The sequence below is a fragment of the Pleurodeles waltl genome, chromosome 4_2 (genome assembly GCF_031143425.1).
Source record: "Pleurodeles waltl isolate 20211129_DDA chromosome 4_2, aPleWal1.hap1.20221129, whole genome shotgun sequence".
NCBI lineage: Eukaryota > Metazoa > Chordata > Amphibia > Caudata > Salamandridae > Pleurodeles > Pleurodeles waltl.
Genome location: NC_090443.1, coordinates 700,186,446 through 700,198,334, shown reverse-complemented (window position 1 = coordinate 700,198,334; position 11,889 = coordinate 700,186,446).

Sequence of the window (11,889 nt, the reverse complement as noted above, 5' to 3'; positions counted from 1 at the left end):
AGAAAAAAGCAAAATGTAACATTTTTAATTTTAAAACGTTCTTTTAATGTGGCGGGATTTGAAATTAGAGGCTAACAACTAAGTTAGTATCCTCACATTGATTCATGGGCTCAGTGCAAGAGCATCAAACATAATATAGTACGGACAATGAGAGATCTCAGTCGAGTTTGGAAACACTCCAACTTTCCCATTAAAATGAATATTTCATTTTTATATTTGTTTATCAATTAAATTAAATATTTCATAATTTGTGCATTTTGTTTATGAACGTTTTTTTCTTTATTTTTTGTGTATTGTTTTTCAGTTCAAATTATCAAAGATGCTTAGGCCACGGTCCTCGGCTTCCACTAATGACTCAGTTGTGTTACCTAGGATCCAATAATGATTTGGTGGGGGTCCACGGGTTCTACTAATGATTCAGTGGGGGTCCACAGTAGTCAAAGGTTTAAGAATCACTGGAATAGCAATCACATATCATCCATATTTGTGGACATTAGAGCCCTCATTACGACCCTAGGGGTAAATCCCGCTTACCGCCAAGCAGACCGCCGCCAATTTACCGCTGCGGCGGCAGGTATCCGTTCACCATATTATGACACACACACACCAATCTGACAGAATTCAGCCACATACACAAATCCGCCAGCTCAAAGTTCAGTGATAAACTGGCGGTATAAAAACCCACACCGTTACACCAACAGAACAACGCCCACCACATTATGACCCACAAATCACCACTGCGGCCATACAACGGTGGTTAACCATTGGCAATGGACACCCACAGACAAAAGAACACCACATTGGACAATTCAAACAACACACATCTGACATCCATACATGCACCACATCCACACACCCACACCACTATAAAACACACACCCACATTGCCACAACCCTTTACAAATACCAATTATTGCCACCAGACTGACATCAAGACCACTGACACAACTACATACACACACCACATACACTCATACATCCCTCATGCACCCCACTTCACACATCCTAACACATTACCCAACACACCCTCAGCAATCCATATCACATAACACCCATGGCACCACAAAGGCACCCCTGTTTCACTGAGGAGGAGCTAAGGGTCATGGTGGAGGAAATTGTCAGGGTAGAGCCACAGCTATTTGGAGCACAGGTGCAGCAGGTATCAATAGCCAGGAAGATGGAGCTATGGCGGCGAATCGTGGACAGGGTCAACGTCATGGGACCGCACCTCAGAACAAGGGACGCCATCAGGAAGGGGTGGAATGACCTACTGGGGAAGGTACCTTCCATTGCAGCAAGACACCAGCTCACTATACAGAGGACTGACAGTTGACCCCCATATCTAACAGCATGGGAGGAGCAAGTCTTGGCAATACTGCATCCTGAGGGCCTGGACAGAGTCGGAGGAGGACTGGATTCTGGTAAGTCAACTCTCTAATATTATCACCCCACATACCTGCATGCCATCACATACCCTCACCCTCACTCTCATAACTCCACTACATCCCACACACTCCACCATCACATCTCTTCAATCACAATGCCAAGCCCTGCATGCTGTACCAATGTATAGACACCCTTCACAGCCCTGCATGGACACTCATCACTAAAGCATGCACAGCATAGACAACTAACAATCCCACCATACACCAACATACACAAGTAAAAGCTGGCAGGGTAGCGCCAACCACACAGGGGACGCCAGGGATGTACAATATGCCATACACATTAACCATAACACATCATTTGCATCCCCACAGGTACCCCAGCCAATGTCACCGGAGAGGAGTTGCCAGCACTATCCAGTCCCCCAACAGAAGAGGGCCACAGTGATGGCAGTAACTCTTGTCTTCAGGATCTGGACAATCTTCTTGACCCATCAGGGACCACTGGACAGCCAGTTACCCAAGCCAAGTGACAGACCACCACAGAGCCTCCCCCATCAGGAAACAACACCACAGCACCCACCCAGCGTACCCACACCTCTGTCCCCAGGACACGTCAGTCAGCAGTGTGCCCACCTGTACAGGGACCCCAGGCCACACCTTGTCCCCAAGTCAATCGGGGTCCTGGGGTCAGTGGCAGTGGGCAAACCGTTCAGGGGACAGAGGAACAGGCCAACAGGGACACTGGGAAACTGGAAGGACTGCTGTGTGCACTTTCAGAGATCCTGGGAGCCTATCAACACTCCCATGACACGATGGGCCAGGTCCTAGACAACGTGCAGGAGAACAGGTGGCTGCAGGAGGGACAGTATCAGTGGATCAGGGAAGACTTACAGGCCATCAACAACACCTTGATCTCCATAGCAGGGGTGCTGGCAGACATGGCCAACATAATGAGTAAGGCAGTGTCACACCAGCGGGCCCCTGCCACTAGCCAGTCATCTGAACAGCCTTCCACTTCGCCTGCTGCTATTGGCCAGGAGGCCCTGCCACAGGACTCACAGGCCATCAGCACCCCTCCCCCTTCAGAAGGTGAACCACCCCGCAAACGTTCCCAGTGATCCAGACAGAGGCCAGAGACACTTGCCAAGACCCCTGCCAGGAAATGAGACTCTCCTGATTGTCCCCCTTGTGTCCCACTGAGTCGCCCTGTCCACCTTGAACTGCCATTGCTCCCCTTCCTATGTCCCAGTGGACAATGCACCTGTGCTACAAACAGACTAACACAATACCCTGGACATTCCTCCATCATCACCCCATTCCATTGCACTTTCCCCTCTATATATTAGCACTATAATAAACACCCTTTGATAAAAATCGATTTCAAGTATGTCATGTATTTCGAATATGTATTGATTGAAACAGGTACAGCCAGTGCAAATGAACTGTACATAGAATGAGCATAGAATTAATGACCTGTAGCTGGCTGATGTGATCACACGAGGAGTATTTGTCAAATCATCTGCAAAAAGTATATCCAGAGGTAACACTAAGAAGGCATAGAAGTGGGAAATACCAGCATGCCAATGCCACACAGAATGCTACCAAAGTCATTGAAATGTAAAGTTGCACTGTCTCACCTGTGTGTCATTGGAAGTACTGCTGTATTACAGATGTTCTGTTGTCCACATCCCAATCATCTGCCTCCTCATCCTCACTGTCCACAGAGTCCAGTGCTGCCACAGGGGCATGTCCAGTCTCCTCCTGCAGAAAAGGGACATGCCGCCTGAGGGCCAGGTTGTGCAACATGCACCATGCCACCACTATCTGGCAGACCTTCTTGGGTGATTAGCACAGGCATCCACATGTTAGGTGGAGGCATCGGAACCTGGCTTACAGGAGGCCAAAGGTCCTATCAATGATCCTTCTGGTTCGCCCATGTGCCTCATTATAACGCTCGTCTGCCCTTGTCCTGGCATTCCTCACAGCAGTCAGCAGCCATGATAGGTTTGGGTAACCAGAACCACCTGCAAATATTGAGGGACAACATTTAGCCACACACTATCCCATATGGCCAACACCACAGCCATACACCAACATATACTGGGCAGGAACCAGGGCTCACCTATTAGCCACTCCCTGTGCCTCTGTAGTTGAGCCATTACATTTGGGATGCTGCTATTCCTTAGGACAAAAGCATCATGCACCGACCCAGGATACTCAGCATTGACATGGGAGATACACTGGTCCACCAAGCACACCATCTGCACATTAATAGAGTGGAAACACTTATGATTCCTGATCACCTGGTCATTCTGGTGGGGGGACAAATGCAATATGTGTTCCTTCAATTACATTGGGGATATGTCCCATTGCATAAATCTCGGCCTTATCAGTGGCCAAATCCTCAACCTGGGGGATTGCAATGTAGCTGTACATGTGTTTTATCAGGGCAGACAACACTCTTGTCAGCATTATTGAGAACATTGGCTATGACGTTCCTGCTGCCAAACCCACTGTCACTTGGAAAGAACCAGTTGCCAGGAAATGGAGAACTGATAGCACTTTCACATTGAGATGACGGATAGCAGATATCAGGTCAGGCTCCAATTGGGCACACAGCTCTGTGATTGTGGCCCTGTCCAGTCGATAGGTGAGGATAATGTGCCTGTCCTCCAGTGTACCCAAGTCCACCAGGTGTCTATACATGGGGGTATGTCTCCATCACCTATTCACCCGCAGCGGTAGGAATCTAAGGGACAAAAAATTTAGGAGGCTGTCACAAACTGATCAATGGAGCCACAACAGTAGTCTGCATTCTGTAAACATGTTATGGGACAGTGTGATTTGTCAAGTAGGTGCCTATTTATCCTGTGATGCAGCATTATTCCATAGGCCTGCTCCCCCCCCGAAATGGCATCTGTCTGTCCTCTGTGGAGGGAAAGGTGTAAGTGAAGTAATGCCGCTGATGTTGTGGGCTGTGGCGGGAGGTGGTCGGGAACCACCGTGCAATTCCTCTTTGGTTAATATTGGGCCCTATGGGGTACAGTGGCAAATGGTGATCTACGCTGGCAGTGACGGTATGCACCGCCACAGATGTGACCACCATTTTCTATCTGATTCCTCGCTTGTTTCCTGACCTTCCATAGGAGAGCACCTACACTGCATGTGCTGCTGTGACCTGTGCCTGGAACCTACAATGGTCCGTGTGACCAGGGAAAGGGCCCCAGCCTTCACTTCAGAGGAATTAGAAAGATTGGTGGATGGGGTCCTACCCCAGTACAGACTGCTGTATGGGCCTCCAGACCAACAAGTGAGTACAATGTGGGCACAATGCATGTGGCATGAATGTATGGAGGTGTGTGTGAAGGCATTGTATAAGGGGGGAGTGATGTCCACTTGGCTGGGTACATGTTGAGTGATGGGCTATGTGTGTGCCAATAGTGATGGAAACAGGTATGGTGGGTCATTCATGGTACAGGCGGACCTGTTTGGCTAATGGTGTTCTCCTGTCTGTATTGCCTCTGCAGGTCAGTGCCCATCAAAAGAAGGGTATGTGGTGTGCCATCGCCAAGGAAGTGTGGACCTTAGGGATCTATGGCAGGCGGAGCACCCACTGTCAGAAACAGTGGGAGGACCTGAGACACTGGGTACAGAAGACCGCGGATGCCCAGCTCGGGATGGCCTCCCAACGAGGAAGGGGTACCCGTCGAGCCTTCACCCCACTGATTGCACGCATACTGGTTGTGGCCTATCCAGAGATGGATGGGCACTTGAGACCATCACAACATCCACAAGGGGGTGAGTACAGTGGCCATCATTGAAGCTCACCGCTGGACGGGAGGTATCCAGGTGGTGGGGGGTATCCTTGGGTGCCCCAAGGCCAGGCCAGACATGGCAGTGCAGGTCCTCCGGTGGCTAAGGGTCTGAAGGGGAAATACTGCCTACCTAGCTTGTTAGCATCCACTACTGGTCAGGGCTGCGTGGGTCCCAGGTGTGCTGCAGTTGGCGGGGTGTGCTTCTCCTCATGCCTTGGTTGCCTACAATATCACTGGTAGTGCAATGCATAGTACATAGGCCTGTTCAATGTGTGTGAGGGTGCTGTGTACGCTAACGGCGGTGTTGGTGCAGTCATTGACCCAGTGTATCCTTTGTCTCTCTCCCCCACTTTCTTGTTTTGTCATCCTGTCCTTATGTGCATTAGCATCATCTTGCAGAGGAGCAGAGGCACCTGCAACAGAGGGAGCTGCATCCCACAGGACCCTGGAGGCAGAGTCCACCGATGCTGAGGGCACCAGTGGGATGGAGGGCGAGGGGAGCACCATGACGGAGACTGGAGGGGACAATACAGACTCAGATACCTCCTCCGATGGGAGCTCCCTGGTGGTGGCGGACACCTCTGTGACCACCTCAGCTACAGGATTAGCCGCCACCCCCGTACCAGCTCACCCAGGAAGATGGGCATCTCCTTCGTTCCAGGCACCTCAGGCCCTACCCCAGTGAGCCCTGCTGCCCTTAGTGAAGAGGTTATTGACCTCCTGAGTTCCATCTCAGTAGGGTAATAAACCATTGTAAATGCCATCAAGGGGCTGGCAGCCCAGATGCAGCAATCTAATGCATTCCTGGAGGGCATTCACACTGGATTGGCGGCCCAACAGAGACCGATCCAGGCTCTGGCCTCCTCTCAGATGGCAGCCATTGTCCCTGTTTCAACCGTCCCACCTCCAACTACCACTTCCCAGTCCCATTCTCCTCAAACCCAATCCATCCCATGCACACAGCCAGACAAGCATGCACACAAGACAACACCCAAGAGTGTCACAGGCAAACACAAACACCACACTTCAACCCACAGGCACTCAGACAAACACCATCCAGTTGCAGACACCACAACATCCACTATTTCCACTGTTTCCCCTTCCTCCTCCCTCTACATCTCCCACACAGTTACGTCTACACTCACACCTGCACGCAATACATCATCATCACCACACCAAGCAGAACACACACCTCACTGGCGGACACCTCCACAACATCCATGCACAGGTCCTCTGTGTCCTCTCCCACCATGTCTGTCCTCCCTAAAGTACACAAACGCAAGCACTCAGACACCCAACAGCCATCCACTTCACAACAGCCTACCACCCATGCACCTGCACCCAAATCCAGCAGACAAGCACCTCCAACAACCACTCCCTCATCCTCCACTCCCATTACCTCTCCCTCTTCCCACCTCAATGTCCCTAAAAAGCTTTCCTTTTCACTATTGACCTCTTCCCTACCCCCCTTCCCAGTCCTGCACGTATGGCCAGGGTATCAAGGACCCAGCCAAGCACCTCAGCCAAACAGTCAACGGGCCCAGTTTCATCAGCATCTACTCGGAGTGGAAAGGATTCCAGGCCACAAATACTGAAGGGGAAGGAGCCTGCACCAGCCAGCAAAAAGGGAAGGAGCCTGCACCAGCCAGCAAAAAGGGGAAGGAGCCTACACCAGCCATCAAGAAGTGGAAGGAGCCTGCACCAGCCAGGAAGAAGGGGAAGGAGCCTGCACCAACAGCTGTCACAGAGCCACCAGCCGTGGTTGTGCAGCCATCAGTGAGTGCTGGGGCTGAGCAGGAGCCTCCCACACCCACCACCACCACAGTGAAGCCATTGGAGGGTGCTGGGGCTGAGCAGGAGCCTCCCACTAACAGCACCACCACAGTGCAGCCATCAGAGGGTGCAGGGGCTGAGCAGGAGCCTCCCACTACCAGCCCCACCACAGTGCAGCACTCGGAGGGTGCAGGGACTGAGCAGGAGCTTCCCACTACCACCACCACAGTGCAGCCATCACCACCGGCAGATGCCATATGATTCAGTCTCCATAGGCTGCTGTGTGGCCTGCCCCCACCAGAACGAGTGGGCAAATCACCCACTCCAGAACCAGTGGCCCATCACTCCCCAGGACCAAGCACAGGGCATGTTGCTGCCTCCAGAACCAGTGAGCAAGTCACCCACTCCAGAGAATGTGGCCTTGCACTCCCCAAGACCAAGCACAGGGCATGTTTCCCTCTCCAGAACCAGTGGGCAAGTCACCCACTGCAGAGACTGTGGCCTTACACTCCCTAGGACCAAGCACAAGGCATGTTGCCCCCTCCAGAACCAGTGGTCTTGTTTACGCATCCGTCTGAGGTCCCCCTCCCCCTGCAGTGCCTGCCTATTTGCCAACTGATGCCCCTGCAGTGTTCTCTCTGTATTGGTGCAGGGATTGAGTGGGGCCTTGTGGCCCCTGTGAACTGTGGACTGGGCAGTGTCCCTTATTTGTACATTTGTATCTGTTGCATTGCAACATCGACCTATTATTTTTGATGTTGATCTTATTACAATCACTTTTTAAATTTCTGTTGTCCTTGCATTATTCAGCCGATTTATGGGGATCAATTATTTTTTTGGTGCAGCTGGTTGTGTGTATGGTGTGTGTGTATGGAGTGTGTGTGGTGCGTGTGTGTGTCACTGCCATTTTCCTCCCCCCTTCCTTGTGTGCTAGGCGGCTGTACTCACCGTCGTCTTCTTGGCCGGCATTGGTGTTCGGGGTGGAGCATAACGTAGATCATCATCGGAAAGACTTGCATTTCTGGTTCCATGGCGACGTGGTTCTTCCCTGTGTCTCCAAAGGTAAGTCCTTTCACTTCTGAACTCTGTTTTTTGCCAGGCTTTTGATGGCGTTGGTACCGCCCCGGAAAAGGTGGCGGTTTGGCATGTCATGATATGGTGGGTGGAAGTTTGCCTTCCGCCTGGCTGTAGGTGGCTATCGCTGTGGTGACTGTTGTTTCCGCCCTGGCAGCCAGTGTGGTACATTGGCTGTCTATTGGAGAAATCCCCACCATGGTCAAAATTTGGTGGTAGTTACCACCAGCCTGTTGGCGGTATTACCGCCACTTTATCACTGACCACCAGGGTCGTAATGAGGGCCTATATGTTACGAGTGATCGATGAGGGGAACACAATATCATATAAAACCTTAGGCAGCAATTGGGGTTGTCTGCATGAACAATAATGTATTAATTTCCAGAGGAGCCCTTCTTCGTAATCTTAGACTAGTAATAGAATGAGAAAAAACAATAAGGATCTGAACCCATGACTTTGTGTGCACGCAGCTCCTTACTGCTGGTATATGGACAACTGTGAAAATTAGAAGGATTGCAACTTATGGACTGGAAGTATCAAACTTATTTCAGTGTAAAAAGCAGTAGCCAGCTTACCTTCATAAAATACAAATCTGTGATCTGAATGTTACACAGTGTGTTTTGCATCAGGCAGATTAGCCCTCTATGAGTCAAAGCTGTGACTGCACAAAATTCAGACCTCTCTCAAAAATGCAATAATGATCAGAGTTAATTTACTTTTATTATAGTCCCCTTTAAATCGCACAGCACAGGAAGATCTGCGCAGCAGGTCTCCTAACCGTGTAAGATATTTTTAAATGTTACCTACAAATGAACAATTAATGAAGCTAGAGCAGATTTACTGTCACTTTGTACTTTTTGCCAATTTCTTTGCAGCAGATTTTTTCAAAATAAATGTAAAAGTCCCTTGTGACTCTACCTCCTTCCTCAACAACATCTTGACCCCGAATTTATAGCCTCTAGGAGTAAATTGTTTCCAATTCCAGCACTGACAATGTATCATCCCACTCTTGCCATTGGTTACCTTCACTGAGTGAAGGCATTCGGGGACCTATTGCGCCATTTGCGACCGCAAAAATGCTTCTTGGCATGAATGAACTCCAATTTGCAATTCAATAACATGGTATTGAATTGCCATTTGGAGCTGCAAAAAGATATTGATTTGGTATTAGGAAGAGGCGTGTCAAGGGCGTCCCTTCCTAATACCGAATCACAGTGGTAGGTAGTAATGTTTTGTGACCGAAATGCGGTCTCAAAACATTTGCATTTTACCACCTACTTGAAATAGGTAGTAACCCATTCGCAAACGGGAAGGGGTCCGGAGGGATCCCTTCCCCTTTGTGATTGGTAGTGAAAAAAAAATGTAAGAGCAGGCAGTAGTTCCACGGACCACTGCTTGCTCTTAAAAAAATTAAAGAAAACTTTTTTTTTTTTTTTTTTTAATGCATCTGGTTTTCCTCTAAGGAAAACAGGCTGCAAAAAAAGATTGCTTTATTTAAAAGCAATCACATACATGGGTGTATGCTGAGCCCAACAGGCCACCGTCCTTGTGATTTTTGCGTTTCCTAATAGGTCGCAAATTACAACCTACCTCATTAATATTAATGGGGTAGGTCAACTTGTAACTAATAGGAAATGCTAAATGAAACTCGTGGAGTTTCAAATATGCAAATAGTGATTACCTAATTGCGATTTGCAGAGAATCGGAATTAGGTAATCGCAGTCTGTAATAGTGATTCATATTGCCCTCTGACCTTTCAAAGGAAAACACTCACACCCAAAATAGTTCCCTTCAGCGCCAGTGACCACCCTGTGGCAGTGCATGCAAGCATTGACAAAGCCAGAAGGCGGGCAGCCATAGCCAGGCCTCTTGCCTTTACCAATGGTTTTTTTCCATTACTCTTTGGAGTGTGAGGAGTTTTTTGTTTGTGCGTGCCTTTGCGACACGGGTGTCTCGGTGCCACGAAGCTTTTTGGACAACCATCCTCACAAAAAATAACATAGAGTATTAACAATTAGCAGGCTGTGGTCCCTGGTGAAAGATCTGGTTGACGAGTATCAAAAGGTTTCTTCCTGATCCCCTAGCCACTGATGAGTTTTGAAATTCGTACAAGGTATTTTCACAAGTTAAAATTTCAGGCTGCAGTTGACAATAGAAACCATATAAAACTTGGATAAAACCACCTTTTGAACACTGAAGTACTTAAAAAGTGTTTTGTGCAACATTAAAACATTTTATTTCTGCTCGCTTAATTTATGCACTTGGAAAAAGACAATCTGTAAACTATGTGCAATGGGACAATGCTAGATATGTGCAAGTGCACAGAATCAGGTGAAGCCTTTATGAAAATGTTTGATTTTGTGCCGCCCCTTTTCCTGCCCCAATTAAGACCTTGAACATGGCTGTTTCAGGGGAAGTTACATTACACAAGATATATCTATTGCTTGTGTGCGGTGTACCCGTACATGACCACTCACGTAGAACCTGAGTCCGGTGTATACTATTTCATATATCACCCCAAATTATTAACTGACATGAAAACCGTGACTTCCCTGGCGAGTCCCTTTAAGGCTTTTCAGGGAATTGTGCTTTCTTCAGTACGTATGTTGAAGTAATGGGATTTAGGCCCTCATTTTAACCTTGGCGGTCTTTTTAAAAGACCACCGAGGTTACTCCGGGCTGAAGACCGCCAGTGGTGCCGGTCTCACGCCCACTGTATCATGACTGCTGGCAGCCCTCTGCCCTTTTTCGGATGGGGAGCCGCCAGCAGCTATACTGGCAGTTGGCGGTGAAATGGAGGCTGCTCCACCTCCAAGCCACGTCATCAGAACACTGCCCACCGAATCACGTCCCACGATTCAGCGTGGCAGTGTTCTGGTGACAGGGTGCTGGCGGCGGAGCAGCCCCCAGGGATCCCGTTCCCTCCCAGAGGATCACCAGACTAGGTAGGGTGATCGTCCGTTAGGGGATGGGGGAGTGTTGTGTGCTGTGTGAATGCATGGAGGTGTGCGTGTGAGTGTGTAGAGGGGTTGTGTGAGTGCTTGTATGCATGCGGGTGTGTATTGTGTGTATGGGAAATGTGTTGTATATGTCTGTGTGCATGTCTGTGTGCATGTGTGTGTGTATGTGTATGTGTATGAGTGGTGTGAGCGTGCGTGTAGGGTGTGGGGTGGATGTCTCTGTGGGAGGGTAGAGGGCGGGGGTGGGGAGAGGGTCCTGCCACCTTTGGTGGGTGATAGGGGAGTCGTGGGTGTTGGGGGAGGACTCAGGGAGGAGGGAAGGGGAGGGGGAGACCCCTATCAGTGCCAGGGAACAAATTCCCTGGCACTGATAGTGCCTACCGCCATGGATTTCATGGCAGTACAAAACCTCACGAAGTCCATGGCGGTATGCGGGATCCTGATACCGCCGGCGTTCTAGTGACGGCTGCCGGGCTGGAGACCGAAGTCTCCAGCCCAGCGGTCATTACCACCCTGGCTGTCGCAGTGTAGAAGTGGCGGTTTTGCATGACGGTAACTGCCATGCTTGTAATTCACATTTTTTTTCTGCCGGCCTGTTTGTGGTATTACCGCCACTTTTACACCGACCGCCAGGGTTGTAATGAGGGCCTTAGTGGTGTTATCACGCCCCCTTTCCACCCCTGATACAGATCACGAGGGCCCACATATACATATCGCAGCCCAGCATGTGTGCTTTCATGACCCTGTCTCTTTATATGTGAAGAAAAAATACAAGTGTAGTTACACTGTACCAACTAAAGCTGATACTCACTATTAGACACTAGCATCTAGAATTTGTATTTACTTTTGGTGCAAAAGGCAAAATCGTGTTTGTAACAC